Source organism: Scyliorhinus canicula, chromosome 2 (genome assembly GCF_902713615.1).
Source record: "Scyliorhinus canicula chromosome 2, sScyCan1.1, whole genome shotgun sequence".
In the NCBI taxonomy this organism is placed as follows: domain Eukaryota; kingdom Metazoa; phylum Chordata; class Chondrichthyes; order Carcharhiniformes; family Scyliorhinidae; genus Scyliorhinus; species Scyliorhinus canicula.
The window spans coordinates 81,533,226-81,549,599 of NC_052147.1; the positions used below are offsets into that span (position 1 = coordinate 81,533,226).

Here is a 16,374-nt window from a genome sequence, read left to right on the forward strand (position 1 = left end):
AGAACTCTTTCGACTCCCAGCTCGCGAAGAAGGGACCATTATCTGACATTACCACACACGGGATTCCATGTCGCGCGAATGTCTCCTGGCACGCCTTGATGACAGATGAAGATGTGAGATCATGGAATTTCATTACCTCCAGATAGTTTGAGTAATAGTCCATGATCAATATATAATCAAGCCCTGTCCACGGTGCCATTGTGAGTTTGTGTTGCTGCAGTGGTTCTTTACACTGTGCGGGTTGATGTCTTTGACAGGTGTCACATGTCATGACCATGTCTGTTATGTCTTGATTCATGCCAGGCCAGTACACAGCCTGTTGTGCTCGCCTTTTACATTTCTCAATGCCTAGGTGGCCTTCATGAATCTTATGTAGCATCTCGGCGCGGAGTACGGCCGGAATCACAATCTGCACATTGCGTAGCAGCAGGCCGTCAACTTCAATCAGCTCTGACTTGACATTCTGAAATTGTGGGCATTGTCCCCTCATCCAACTGTGCTGGAGTAGATGCTCGGCAAGGTTGCATCTTTCTGCGTCTCCTGTCGGATTAGGCAAAGCTTTTCATCCGAAGCAGGCAAATTCTCCACGCATAACTGTGTTTGGGCCTCGATTTCTCTGATAGGGGCTGATGGCGCGTTGTCAGTGCCAATGGATCGGGACAGTGCGTCGGCAATGGTAAGGTCTCGTCCCAGGGTGTTTATTAGGGCGAAATCATACCTTCGCAGCTTCATCATGATGCGCTGCAGACGAGGTGTCATGTCATTTAGATCCTTGTCTATGTTATAGACCAATAATCTGTGGTCGGTTTCCAGTATGAACGTGGACAGGCCGTACACATAGTCATGGAACTTCAGAATCCCAGTGAGGAGTCCGAGACATTCTTTTTCGATTTGTGCATACCTGCACTCAGTTGGGGTCATGGCCCTGGACGTGTATGCCACCGGGACCCAGTCAGACTGGTCATCCTGTTGGAGGAGAACGGCGTCAATCCCGTCCTGGCTGGCGTCTGTGGAGATCTTGGTGGGTCTGGTTGCGTCAAAGAAAGCTAGGGTCGGTGCCCTCATTAGTTGCTGTTTGAGATCCGCCCATTCAATTTGGTGATGTTGTGTCCACTCAGACGCAGTGGTCTTTCATAGGAGATTGCGTAAAGCTGCCGTCCGTGCGGACAGGTTTGGGATGAACCTGCTGAGGAAGTTGACGAAGCCCAGAAATCATAGCACCGCCTTCTTGTCATGTGGCGTCTTCATGGTCCAGATTGCAGCGATTTTTGCCTCATCAGGGCTGACACCCCGAGATGATATGGAGTCACCCAAAAAAGTTACAGACTCCTTCGCAAGTGTGCATTTTGCCTGGTTCAGTTTCAAACCGTATTTATGAATCCACTGAAACATCTTCCTCAGACGACAGAGGTGTTCTTCGTCAGTGGTGGACCATACGATGATGTCATCCACATAGACTCTGACACCCTTGATGCCCTCGGTCATTCGGTCCATTGTCCTGTGGAAAATCTCTGACGCAGAGATAATGCCAAAGGGCATGAGACTGAATCAGAAACGTCAAAATGGCGTGTTGAACATACACAGTAATCTGCTCGAATCATCAAACTGTATCTGCCAAAACCCCTGCGAGGCGTCGAGCTTGATGAAGATACGAGCATTCGCCATCTCAGATGTGATCTCTTCACGCTTGGGGATGGGGTAGGGTTCCCGGCGAATGTTCTGGTTCAGGTCCTTTGAGTCTATGCATATACAAAGATCTACAGAAGGTTTATTAACACAGACAATGGAGCTAACCCAGTCAGTCGGCTGTGTGACTCGCGATATGATGCCTTGCTACTGCAGTCTGTTGAGTTCCGCTTTCAACTTCTCCCGCCGTGGAGTTGGAACCCTCCTGGGTGGCTGAATGACGGGTTTGGCATCTGTCTTCAGCATGATTTTGTATTGGCTAGGTAAGGTGCCTATGCCTTTGAATACGTCGGGGTATTCTTGTAGCATGCTGTGGATTTTAGCTTCCAGGCTTGATGGATCCTGGGTGTGCATGTAAATGCATTGCACCAGCCGCAGGTCTTTGCAGGCCTGAGCGCCTAACGGTGATGATTTGTTGTCGTCTACAATCTTGAATTGTAGCTGCTGGCGTATCGTCTTGCTGTCCACCCGGAGATGGCACGATCCCTTTGAGGCGATTTGATTGCCGTTGTAGTTCTTCAGCCGACATGCAGCGGGTATTATTTCATGGTCTCCTGGAATTGAATGGAGATCCTTGCTAGTGAGGACATTAGCTGACGCCCCAGTGTCAAGCTTGAAGACTAATGGAAAGTAATTGACTGTCACAGTCGCAGTCCACTCATTGTTGGAATAAATGCTGTTGACCGGGTGAGGCATGGCGATTGTTGCGTCATTTTCCTTGATTGTCTCGATCATGTCCACAACAAGCGAGTTGTCGCAAGCGAGGTTGTCCTCGTCCGAGGAATACTCATCATTGGGTTTTTTGTGCTCCGTTGAATCTATGCTTTTTACATTGAAGTTCATGTGTTTCTGTCTAGTTGTCTTCATTAGCAGTGCAGCTCTGCACTGTGAGGCAAAGTGATTGTATTTGCCACATTTTTTTTTTTTATAAATTTAGATTACCCAATTATTTTTTCCAATTAAGGGGCAATTTAGCGTGGCCAATCCACCTACTCTGCACATTTTTGGGTTGTGGGGGCGAAACCCACGCAGACACGGGGAGAATATGCAAACTCCACACGGACAGTGACCCAGAGCCGGGATCGAACCTGGGACCTCAGCGCCGTGAAGCGGTTGTGCTAACCACTAGGCCACCGTGCTGCCCTGTATTTGCCACATTTTAAACATTGTTTTCCAGAAGTTGGACATTGCCCTTTTAAGTGGGCGTGTCCGCAGCGTGGACACGTCATGACACTGTCCCTCCATGCTCACGCATGCGGAGTAGGCCTTTCTTCCGTGTCAAATCTTCGGGAGAACTGCACATGCGTGTGGCCTGTATCCAGATTCGCGCGCGCGGGATTGCCGCTGGAGCAGCGCCTTCTGGAAGCTTGGGCCACCATTTTGACGGGCTCGACCTCGTGGTGAAGGCCTTGGTCCCGGTAAGTAAACTCCTCATATTCTTCTTTACTTTTTTTTAATAAGTAGAGCATGGCTGTTTCGAGGGTTGGGTCTTTTCGTTTAAGTAAGGATTTTCTAAGTCCCTCATCAGATATACTATGGACTATCTGGTCTCTCTTGAGGGAGTCACGGAGGTTTTCAAAGTTGCAGGATTGAGCTAGTAATTTTAAATCAGTTATAAAACTGCTGAAAGTTTCTCCCGATTTTTGCAAACGTTTGGTGAACTTGAATCTTTCAAATATCTCATTGACTTCAGATTGACAATGGGTTTCAAATTTTTTGATGATTATTTCCAGCTTGCCCTTGTCCTCCCCTGCCAGGTAAGTAAAGGAATTATATATTTCTAGTGCCTGCGACCCAGCCAGGGATAAGAGCAAGGCTATCTTCCTGGCATCAGACGCTGAGGTTAGATCCTTTGAACTGTTGTATAAAAACTTTCCAAGTGCAATGCATATTACCAGTGGTCTGGAGCAGGCGCGAAGGTTGGATTGGGTCCATCGTGCCGATTGGTATCTGAAGGGTCCGAATACTGCGAGGCCTTCCGTGGTCGAATGTCTGGTTTAAGTCCTCTTCTCTTGCGGTTGTCTAGCTAGCTTGCTGAAATCACACCTGGTATATGTTACTCTCCAAGTCTGAATGAAGACTGAAGACTTACAGTTAACACAAGCTCATTATTCAAAGGGTTTGTTCTGCTTCCAGAGCTCAACTAGATGTAAAACAGTCAAGATGTATCACCAGTGAAACTAAGGTAAACTGCCTATGCTGCCGCTGCCGCTGCCACCGCCTCTGTGTGGTGGTGGTGGTGGTGCTGCTGCTGCTCACTATCTCTGTGCTTCTCAAAGAGGCGGATCCTGCCTTGGGCTCGACCCTTTATACCCGTCACTGATGCTGCCCTCTAGTGGTGCTGTGACTGTTACATCTGTGCTGCAGTCCTTGGTGTATGTGTATGTACAGATGTACAGATCACTACACTGTAGTCGAGGTAGCTTTTTAAAAATAATCTTTATTCGTGCCACACATAGGCTTACATTTAAGTTCCTGTGAAAAGCCTCTCGGCGCCACACTCTGGCCCCTGTTCAGATATACAGAGGGAGAATTTAGTGTGTCCAATTCACTTAGCAAGCACATCTGTCGGAACTTTTGGGAGGAAACCAGAGCTCCCGGATGGAATCCACGCAGACCAGGGGACAACGTGCGGACTCCGCACGGACAGTGGCCTAAGCCAGGTGGAATGATCCAGATTTAATCCCTGCCAAAACCCTGAAGGTCAGAAACCCTTTTGACTAATGAGAAGATTTTGCTCACGGTCGTTCACTGAGCCAAGGTATAACATTCCATCTGAGTTTCGTATTTCGGGACATGTGGGGGGAAACCAGAGCACCCAGAAGAAACCCACGCAGACACGGGGAGAAAGTGCAAACTCTGTGCAGACTCAAGCCGGGAATCGAATCTGGGTTCCTGGCGCTGTGAAGCAACAGTGCTAACCACTGTGCTACCATACCGCCCAACTGTGGGAGTCGGTGGGTTTATAATGGATATTAGCGGATAGTCTATCCCCAGAATTTGAAATAGAAAGGTCAAGGAAGGAAGGGAAGTGTCGGAGATGGACCATGTTAAGATGATAGAGGAGTGGAAATTGAAAGTGAAATTAACACTTTTCCATATCCAGACGGGAACATGAAGTGGCACTCAAACACTCGTCAATGTACCAATAAAAGGTTTGTGGGATAGGGCCACAAAGCACTTTGACAAAGCGTTGTCCACATTCTCTGTCCACAGATGCTGTCAGTTTGGCTGCGATTGTTCAGTATTTTCTGGATAAGCTTGGGTTGTTTTCTATGGAGCAGAGAAAGCTGAGGAGGACCTGATTGAGGTGTACAAGATTGAGGGGCCTGGAGGGTTGGATAGAAAGCAGTTGTTCTCCATAGTTGAGGGGTCAATAAACAAGGGGGGCATAGTTTTAAGGTGAAATGGCAGGAGGTTTAGAGGGGAGAACATTCACCCAGGCGATGATGGGAATCTGGAATTCACTGCCTGGGAGGGTAATTGAGGCAGAGAACCTCCCAATCTTAAAAAAAATAATTGGATGAACACTTAAAATCTTATGACATTCAAGGCTATGGGTTAAATGCTAGGACGTCAGATTCGTGTAGACTTGCAATAGTGCTTTGTTGGTGTGGGCTTGACGGGCTGAAGGGCCTCTTCTGTACTGTATGATTCTACGAACTTGGGACTGTTCTTCTTGAAGAAGTTTGAGAGGAGGCTTGATAGAGGTATTCAGTCATTTTCCTGAAAATCAATTTTCAGAAAAAAGCCATTTGAAAATAAATCAGCTATCACATGACAGGCCCAGCCTCTTGCGCATCCAGGGCTGTTGAGTTGCTCGGAGTTCGGCTCGCTGCCCTGCTCACTGAGCTCTCCAGCTCGCATTGTTCGGTTGCTCGGAGTTTGGAGGCCGGGCCCGGAGTTGGAGCACCTGCAGCGGGAGGTGGAGGTGAGTGCTGGGCCTCTGAGGACGGCTCCGTCTGAACCCTGGGGACACTGGCTGCTCTTCAGTCAGGAAGCCTGGGGGAATAGTTACTCGGGAGGGAGCGACGGCTGGTGCTGGGGTGTCGCTGCCCGGGGTGGGGGGGGGGGGGGGGTAAAGCTGAGAACCGGGGCCTCACGGTGACCATTGGCAAAAATAGGGGGAGAGAGGAGCTGCCTGCCCCACCGTCCGTCGACGCCTCTCTCCGGGAAGATGGAATGGACGGAGGAGCCCGTGAATAGTCTGGGCGGAGGCTTTCCCTCCCTTCCCCACTGGAGCAGTGAGGCTGGCGGGGTGGACCTGTCATTTGTTGATGTCTCAATTAATACTTGTGTTAGTCATTACAGGGTTGGACGTTAATAATTTATGCCAGTGACTAAAGGTTGGTTTGATAAATAAAACGTCAGTGTTTTCGAACATTGACTCCTAAAATTAAATCATGTATATGTATAGGTGCAGGTAAAAAGTGTTGCACGCCATCGTGGATCAAGTCCTGATATTTAAACACACCTCCTGAATTTTCATCTGAAGGTAATACTGTGCCTTAGTTGCGAACACGGAAGCTGAGACATGTACGGTAAAGGTACAGATATGCAGATAGTTCACTGGCAGACAGTCCTATGGGCATGCAATTTGGGTCGAAAAAGACACCAAATTGGTGGGGGGGAAGGAAATATTTGGAGTTTATTGTATTTGGCAATTTATTGCTTAGGAATATGTCACACAAATGAATCGAGACATTGTCATCTGCAGGAGCAGGTTTCCAGAAGTAATTTAAAACAGTTGTTGAGGTCAAGCTTGTGTCTCATGTTGGAATATTATTGCCAACAACAAAGCAACCGGTGACCGTTAACTTGTCAATCAGTTGCAAGGTGAATAGGTGCTAATAACCAGGTGTGGGGTGGCATAGTGGTTAGTATTGCTGCCTCATGGCTCCGGTGACCTGGGTTTGATTCCGCGGAGCCTTGAGTGGCTGCGGGTGTGGCGTTTGCACTTTCACCCGTGTCTGCGTGGGTTTCCTCTGAGTGCTCGGATTTCCTCCCACAGTCTAAAGATGTGCAGGTTAGGTGGATTGCCCATGATAAATTGCCCCGTAGTGTCCAAAAGGTTAGGTGGGATTACGGGGATAGGGAGAAGGCGTGGGCTTAAATTTGGTGCTCTTTCCAAGGGCTGGTGCAGACTCGATGGGCCGAATAGCTTCCTGTATTGTAAATTCTATGATTCTATGTAGGTAGTTGAATCATCACTGGGAACGTGGGAATAGTATAAAAGCAAGGGACCCTTTGTCAAAGGGCCATCTGGACTCGAAACGTTCGCTCTTTTCTCTCCCCACAAATGCTGCTAGACCTGCTGAGATTTTCCAGCATTTTCTCTTTGATTTCAGATTCCAGCATCCGTAATAATTTGCTTTTATGAGGTAGTGGGTAAGTTGTTTTCTCCACTTTAAAGCTACATTAAGGCAAGAGCTTTTTAAAAATTTTATTTTTAAAAATGTTATTTAAAAAAAAACTTTAACAATCACATTGGTGTACGCAATGCTTTTAAGGAAAAAAACATTTCCCCTCCCCACCATGGTTATCCTGCTGGGAGGGGGCTGTTGGGGGGGGGGGGGGGGGGGGGGGCTCTCCCCTGGTTCGGGGACGATTGGGGGGGGGGGGGTTCATTCCCATAGGATGGGGAGGATTGGGGGGGGTGGAGAAAGAGGGTAGCTCTCCCTTGGCCTGGGAAGGATGTGGGGGTGGGGGGGGGCTCACTCCCTTGGCCTCAGGAGGATGATGGGGGGGGTGCTCACTCCCTTGGCCCGGGGTGGATGGATGGAGGGAGGGTGGGGGGGGGCCTCAGTCCCTTAGTCTGGGGGGTGGGGGGGCTCACTCCCATGGCCCAGGGAGTGAGGCAAGAGCTTTTAAGGTAAGCTTTCAAACTTACTTTAAATTAAAATCCATTTAACTCGTCTTTAACTAAAGTTATGCGAGGGGAGTTTGGTACTGTGCGTTGCACTGCCTGCAGCGTGTGAGAATTCTTAGACGCTCCTTGCAGTCTGGATGACCACGTTTGCGGGGAGTCGCACCGGTTTGACCAACTTGAGCTCTGGATTTTGGAGGCATTGAGTTACATGGGTAGCACGTTTTGGATGTCATCACTCTGCAGTTTAAGGAAGTGTGGTCAGAGAGGGGAGGGGTGACCACCAGTCAGAAGAAGAGAGGCAGGTAGTTAGAAAAGCTTCTGCGCATTTAACTCAAGAACTGTTATTCTGTGTTGGGAAACGGTGGGAGTGACGGTTCCTCTGGGGAGTGCAATCAGAGCCAAGTTCATGGTGCTGTGAGTGGTTCAGCTGCACAAGGGGAGAGGATTAACAGTGAAAGAGCAATCGTGGTAGGAGACTCAAAAGTGAGGGGTGCAGACAGACTCTCTCTGGATTACTCCCAGTTCCACGTGCGAGTAAGTTTAGGAATAGGAGGATAGGGCAGATCGATGCAAGGCTGAAGAGATGGTGTCGGAGGGAAGGATTTAGTTTCCTAGATCCTGGGTCCATTTATGGGAAGGTGGGAATGGTGCAAGTTGGACAGTTTGCAGGGTGGCACAGTGGTTAGCACTGCTGCCTCAAGCCGCCGAGGACCTGGGTTCAAACTCGACCCCCGGGTCGCTGTCCGTTTGGAGTTAATACATTCTCCCCGTGTCTGCGTGGGTCTCGCCCCACAACCCAAGGATGTGCAGGGTACGTGGATTCGCCATACTAAATTGCCCTTAATTGAGAAAAAGAAGAATTGGCTGCTCTAAATTTATTTTTTTTTAAGTTGAAAGGGTTGCACCTAAACCAGAATAGGACTAACATCCTTGCGGGAGTTTTGCTAGTGCGTGGGGGTTAAACTAATACTTGGGGGGGGGGGGGGGGGTTAAACTAATTTGGCAGGGGGGGTGGGATATGGAGTGAAGGTAGAGTAGGGGTGATGCACAACCAAATATAGAAAAACAAAGTCAGCCTGGAAGGCAGAGAGATTAGAGGCAAGTTAAGGCACAAGGGAGTAGTATGGCAAGGCTGGCCGACATTTATTTTAATTCAACGAGTCTTGCGAGTAAGGCAATGAATTGAGGGTGTTGATTAACAAATGGGAATATGATATTGCTTGCACAGACATGGTTGAGGAAGGGGCAAGATTGGCAGCTCATATACTGAGGTATAAAATCTTCAGGCGACGGGGGGGGGGGGTCGTAATACTGATCAAGGTGTTAATTACTGCAGTGAGGAGGGATGAAACATAGAAAACCTAGAAAATAGGAGCAGGAGGAGGCCATTCAGCCCTTCAAGCCTGCTGCACATTCTTTATAATCATAGTTGATCATCCAGCTCAATAGCTTAATTCCGCCTTCACCCGAAGTGCTAGGTCTAACTGCTTCTTGAAAACATGCAATGTTTTGGCATCAACTACTTCCTGTAGTAATGAATTCCACAGGCTCACCACTCTGAGTAAAGAAATATCTCCTCATCTCTGTCCTAAATGGCCTACTCCATATCCTCAGACTGTGATCCCTGGCTCTGGATGCACCCACCATTGGGAACAACCTTCCTACATCTACCCTGTTTAGTTCTGTTAGTATTTTATAGGTTTCTATGAGATTCCCCCTCGTTCTTCTGAATGCCAGCAAATACAATCCTAACCAATTCAATCTCTCCTCATAAGTCAGTTCCGCCATCCCAGGAATCAGTCTGGTAAACCTTCACTGCATTCCCTCTAGAACAAGAATATCCTTCCTCAGATAGGAGACCAAAACTGAATGCAATACTCCAGATGAGGCCTCACCAACATCCTATACAACTGCAAAATAACTTCCAAATTTATATGCTGAATGCCCTGACTGAAAAAGGCCAGCATGCCAAAAGCCTTCTTCACTGCCCTATCTACCTGTGACTCCACCTTTAGTGAACCGTGCACCTGAACTCCGAGGTCCCTCTGTTCCACAATACTCCCTAAGGTCCTACCATTTGCTGTGAAGTCCTACCTTACTTTGACTTTCCATAATGCAACACCTCACACTTATCTGTATTGAACTCTATTTGCCATTTCTCGGCCTATTTCCCCGGCTGATCGAGATCCTGCTCCAATTTTTGATGACCTACCTCACTGCCTATGATACCACCTATTTTAGTGTCATCTGCAAACTTACTGATCATGCCTTGTACATTCTCATCCAAATTGTTGATATTGATAACAAACAGCAATGGACTCAGCACTGACCCCTGAGGCACACCACTAGTCACAGGCCTCCAGTCCAACAAGCATCCTTCCACCTCTGCTTCCTACCATCAAGCCAATTATATATCCAGTTTGCCAGTTCTCCCTGGGTTCCATGTGATCTAACCTTCCAGAGCAGCCTACCATGTGAAACCTTTATCAAAAACCTTACTGAAGACCATATAGACTGCATCTACCACCCTGCCCTCATCAACCTTCCTGGTGACTGCATCAAAGAACTTTTAAACAAATTTGTACGGAATGATCCCCTATACACAAAGCTGTGCTGACTATTCTTAATCAAACACTGTCTTTTCAAATGCTGGTATATCTTATCCCTCAGAATCCTCTCTCGTAACTTACAAACCACAGATGTTAGGCTTATCAATCTATAAGGGCACTACATTTGCTACCCTCCAGTTTTCTGGTACCTCACCGGTGGCTCATGGTGATGCAAATATCTCAGCCAGGGTGCCTGCAATTTATTCTCTAGCCTCACGCAGTCTTCTTGGATATAGCTGGTCAAGGCCAGGAGATTTATCCACCTTCATACATTTTAATACATCCATCACCACCTCTGCTGTAATGCAAACCGTCCCCAATATATTACCACTAACCTTCCCAGGTTCCCAAGTCTTCATGTCTTTCTCCGCAGTAAACACAGAGGAGAAATATTCATTGAGAACCTTGCCCATTTCCTGCGGTTTCACACATGTCCACTTTTGTCCTTGAGGGTCCTAATCTCTCTAGTTATTCTTTTTCCTTTAATATACTTAAATAATCCCTCTGGATTCACCTTAATCCTCTCAACCAAAGCTACCTCATGCTCCCTTTTTGCCCTCCTAATTTCCTTCTTGAGTATACTCCTGTATCCTCTGTTATCCTCCAGGGAATCCCTTGATTCCAGCTGCTTTTACCTGAGCCATGCCTCCTTTTTCCTGGCCAAAACTTCAATATGTTTTGTCATCCAAGGTTCCCTAATCCTGCCAACCTTACCCCTCACCTTAACCGGAACATATATACCCTGAACTCTAGCTATTTCACTTTTAATGGCTTTTTCACATGTGTTTTTAAATATCATGAAACGGACGCCGTGGCTGCTAAGGGAGAGAGAGGGGGTACGGAAAGTGTCTAACATTTTCGGGCAGTGGATGTGGTGTACATAGATTTCAGTAAGGCATTTGATCAGGTTCCCCATGGTAGGCTCATTTGAAGGTCAGGGGGCATGAGATACAGAGAAATTTGGCTGTCTGGATACAGAATTGGCTGGCCAAAAGAAGACAGCGAGTGGTAGTGGATGGGAAATATTCCGCCTGGAGGTCGGTGACCAGTGGTGTCCAGAAAGGATCTGTTCTGGGACCTCTGCTCTTTGTGGTTTTTATAAATGACTTGGATGAGGAAGTGGAAGGGTGGGTTAGTAAGTTTGCTGATGAAACAAAGGTTGGTGGAGTTGTAGATAGTGTTGAGGGCTGTTGCAGGTTACATAACACAAGACATTGACAGGATGCACAGCTGGGCTGAGAAGTGGCAGATGGAGTTCAACCTAGATAAATGTGAAGTGATTCATTTTGGAAGGTCGAATTTGAATGCTGAATACAGGGTTAACGGCAGGATTCATGGAAGTGTGGAGGAACAGAGGGATCTTGGGGTCTACGTACATCGATCCCTCAAAGTTGCCACCCAGGTTGATAGGGTTGTTAAGGCGTACAGTGTGTTGGCTTTCATTAACAGGGGGATTAAGTTTAAGAGCCGTGAGGTTTTGCTGCAGCTTTATAAAACCCTGGTTAGACCACATTTGGAATATTGTGTCCTAAAACCCTGGTATCGACCACACTTCACATACCAGCCTCCCCAAACAGGCACCGGAATGTGGTGACTAGGGGCTTTTCACAGTAACTTCATTTGAAGCCTACTTGTGACAATAAGCGATTTTCATTTCATTTCATGTCACTTGGAATATTGTGTCCGGTTCTGGTCGCCTCATTATAGGAAGGATGTGGATGCTTTGGAGAGAGTGCAGAGGAGATTTACCAGGATGTTGCTTGGACTGGAAGGCTTGTCTTATGAAGAAAGGATGAGGGAGAGAAGAAGGAAGAGAGGTGACTTGGACAGAGGTGTACAAGGTGATGAGTGGATAGCCAGGCATGGACAGAGTGGATAGCCAGCGATTTTCCCCAGGGCAGAAATGGCTGTCACTAGGGGACATAGCTTTAAGGTGATCGGAGGAAGGTATAGGGGAGATGTCAGAAGTAGGTTCTTTACACAGAGTGCTGGGTGCGTGGAATGCACTGCAAGCAGAGGTGGTGAAGTCAGAGTCATTAGGGACATTTAAGCGACTCTTCGACAGGCACATGGACAGCAGTAAATTGAAGGGGTGTAGGTTAGGTTGATCATAGATAAGGATAAGTGGTCAGCACAACATCGTGGGCTGAAGGTCCTGGACTGTGCTGTACTGTTCTATGTAACATTGCCATAGTTTGCTGACAGTCCTGCCACTGGCTGGGGGGTTTCTGCCAGGGCCAGGGGGAGTAGCGGAGGGTGGCCAGGAGGTGGACTGTGGAGTCGGGGTGGACGGGCACAGAACACCATTGCCACAGCCAGCAAGATGGTAACCATGCAGCTGCGCATGCTGCTGACTGCCCACTATGAACTTCGGGCCACAGGTTGTATGGTGTGCCCCGAGGCCACCCCCCTCGGTGACCTCTGGCTCCAGCTGACCCATCAATGGGCTAGGCGAGCTCCTGCGCAATCAGTGCCATCTTGTTGGCTGGGATGGTGTGTGTGGGGCTAGAAGTGTTTCTGCGGCTGCAGCTTGTCAACGCCTGAATGTTAATCGTGGATCTGGCCGTTTCTCATTGGAATCGATAGTGTTCCACAAGACGCCGGTGCTAGCCCCTTAACAGTCGCTAATCGGTCCAGGTGCGGTACCAGTTTTTCTGTCGTGGAAGTCCACGAATCCTGCCCCGGCGTCAACACTTACTCTGAGGAATGGCGAATCCCGCTGACTATTTCTAGAGCCACTTCCTTAAGTACCCTCGGATGTAAATTATTAGGTACTGGGGATTTATCAGCCTTCAATCCCATCAATTTCCCCAACACCATTTTTGGCTAATATTTGATCTCCTTCAGTTCATCCCTCTCAGTAAACCCTGCGTTTCCCAACATTTTTGGTATCTGATTTGTGAAGACCGAACCAAAGTATATGTTTAGTTGCTTAGCCATTTCTTTGGCCCCTATTATATATCCCCCTGTTTCTGACTGCAAGAGACCTACATTTGTCTTCACCAATCTTTTTCTCTTCACGTACCTATAGAAATGTTTACAGTCAGTTTTTATGTTACCTATAAGCTTACTCTTGTACTTTATTTTCCCCTTCTTAATCAACCCCTGGGCCCTTCTTTGCTGAATTCTAAATTGCTCACAAAGCTCAGACCTGTGTTTTACTTGGCCTATTTGAATACTTCTTAAAAACTGGATAAAAGCAAATTACTTCTTCCTGAATACTTCTGAATACTTCTTCCTTAGATCAAATACTATCTCTAATTTCCCTTGTAAGCCATGGATTGGCTACCTTTGTGCCAGACAGGAATAAACAGCTGTTGCAGTTCACCTATGCGCTTCTTGCCATTGCATATCCACTGTCATCCCTTCAAGTAACATTTCCCAATCGACCATAGCAAACTTGCACCTCATACCATCACAGCTTCCTTTATTAAGATTCAAGACCCTTGTCTCAGTCAATACTTCAACTCTCCATCTTAATGAAAAAATCCATAATATTATGGTCGCTCATCCCCAAGGGGTCTCGCACAACTAGATTGCCATTGATTCTGTTCTCATTACACAGTACCCAGTCTAGGATAGCCTGCTGTGTAGTTGGTTCGTCCATGTATGGGTCCAAAAAACTGTCACGTTTCCACTCCAGGAGTTCTACGGCATTGTGGCTAATTTGATTTGCCCAATATGCTGAATAAAATCACCCATAAATGCAGATGTTCTTTTATTGCATGTGTCTCTAATTTCCTGTTTAATGCCATTCCCAATATGACCACTGAAGTTTTGGGGTCGCTATGCGACGGCCACTAATGTTTTTTTTGCCCCTTGGTGTTTCTCGCTTCTACCCATACAGATTCCACATTGTCAGAGCTAATGTCCTTCCTCACTACTGTGTTAATTTCCTGTTTAACCAGCACTGCCACTCCACTGCCTTTTCCTTTTTGTCTGTCCTTCCGAAATTCTGAATACCCTTGGACATTCAGTTCCCATTCCTGTCTCCGTAATCCCGATTATATCATACCCGTTTACATCTATTCCCGTGATTCGTTCATCCGCCTTATTGCAAATGCACTGCCATGTTAAGACAAAAGCCTTTAAGCTTGTCTTTTTAATATTACTTATTTCGCTCCCAATATTTTTCACTGTGGCTCTGTTTGAATCTGGCCCTTGGCTGTCACTTTTCTTATTCGCCTTTCTGTCTTTTGTTTAAGTCCTTTTTTCCTCCTCCTCTGACTACTTGCACAGTCTTCCATCCCCCTGCCATTTTAGTTTAAACCCTTCCCAACCACTCTAGCAAACACTTCCCCTCGGACATCAATCCAGGTCCTGCCCAATTGTAACCCGTCCAATTTGTATGGGCCCCAATGCCCCAAGAATCTGCAACCCCCCACACACCATCTCTCCAGCCACATATTCATCCAAGATATCCTGCTATTTCTGACTAGCTATTCTGCTCTTAGGAAGAAAAAAACGGATAAGGTCCTATATCATTGATACCAACGTGTACCGCAACCACCCTCCCTCTCCAAAATGTTGCATCTGCTCCGAGACATCCTTGACCCAAGCACCAGGGAGGCAACGTACCACCCTGGAGTCTCGTTTGCGGTTACAGAAATGATTATCTTTTCCCCTTACAATTTAATTCCCTGTAACTATTGTGTTCCCACACGTTTTACTACTCCCCTCTGCAGCAGAACCAACCATGATGCAACAAATTTGGCTGTTGCTGCTTTCCCCTGAGGGGTCATTCCCCTCAACAGTATCCAAAGTGGTATATCTGTTTTGCAGGGGAATGGCCACAGGAGATTCCTGCACTGTTGCCTTGTTCTCTTCTTCTGACTGGCGGTCACCCATTCCCTTCCTGCCTGCGGATTCTGAGCTTGCGGTGTGACCACCTCTCTATACGTGCAATCTTAGGTTCCTCAAATGAGGCCATATGGGTAGGACGTTTAACAAAAAAAGGAGCAATCACATTGTTAGTACAAAGAAAATTACAGCACAAGAACAGGCCCTTCGGCCCTCCCAGCCTGTGCCGATCCAGATCCTTTATCTAAACCTGTTGTCTATTTTCCAAGGTCTACTTCCTTCTGTTCCCCGCCCGTTCATATATCTGTCCAGATGCATCTTAAATGATGCTATCGTACCTGCCTCTACCACCTCCGCTGGCAAAGCATTCCAGGCACCCACCACCCTCTGCGTAAAAAACTTTCCACACACATCTCCCTTAAACTTTCCCCCTCTCACCTTGAAATGGTGGCCCCTTGTAATTGATACCCCCACTCTTGGAAAAAGCTTGTTGCTATCCACCCCGTCCATAATCTATTTTGGTTCCCAAAAAGCAGGGAGAGGTGGAAGGGGAGATATGCAGTTAAATCTCCGAGAAATGTTAAGAATAATTGGGTAAAATAGTGGGGAATTTCAATATTAACTGCGATAGTCAGTTAATATTAACTGTGAAAGGCTTAGAGGGTGCAGAATTCATAAAATGCATCCAGGAAAGCTTCTTATGCCAGTACATAGAAAGTCCTACAAGAGAGCTAGTTTTAGGGAATCATAGATCATAGAATTTACAGCGCAGAAGGAGGCCATTTGGCCCATCGAGCCTGCACCGGCTCTTGGAAAGAGCACCCTACCCAAGCCCACACCTCCACCCCATCCCCATAACCCAGTAGCCCCACTCAATACTAAGGGCAATTTTGCATGGCCAATCCACTTAACCTGCATATCTTTGGACTGTGGGATGAAACCGGAGCACCCGGAGGAAACCCACGCACACACGGGGAGAACGTGCAGACTCAGCACAGACAGTGAACCAAGCCGCGAATCGAACCTGGGACCCTGGAGCTGTGAAGCAATTGTGCTAACGACTATGCTACCGTGCTGCCCGTGGAATGAAGCCGGGCAAGTGTTAGAAGTTTCAATGGGTGAGCATCTTGGTGACAGTGACTATAACTCAGTAGGATTTAAAGTAGTTGTGGAAAGGGGCACAGGTGGGACAGAAATAAAGTTTCTGAATTTTGGCGGGTGGGGGGCAGGCAATTTTAATAGGATGAGACCAGATCTGGCGAAAGTCAACTGCTTGTAGGAAAATCTACATCGGAGCAATGGGATTCATTCAAAAATGAAATGGATCACAAGACCAACATGTTCCTGTAAAAGTGAAGGGTGGGAGCAACTGAGCGCCCCGGATGTCAAGGAATATCCAGAGTTGGACAA

General features: G+C 47.3%; 1 protein-coding gene across 3 annotated transcripts in view; it reads left to right on the plus strand.

Moving 5' to 3' along the window:
• The first annotated feature begins 5,475 nt into the window (after window positions 1–5,475).
• heatr5a (HEAT repeat containing 5a) overlaps window positions 5,476–16,374 on the plus strand; it is a 244,745-nt gene continuing 233,846 nt past the window's right edge. For 2 of the 3 annotated variants that reach the window (XM_038781281.1, XM_038781255.1), the window contains exon 1: window positions 5,480–5,618. The gene's annotated coding sequence lies outside the window, so the exon portion shown is untranslated. Of the gene's footprint in view, window positions 5,619–16,374 lie in introns of all 3 variants that reach the window. The other variant, XM_038781265.1, reaches the window with a different exon arrangement.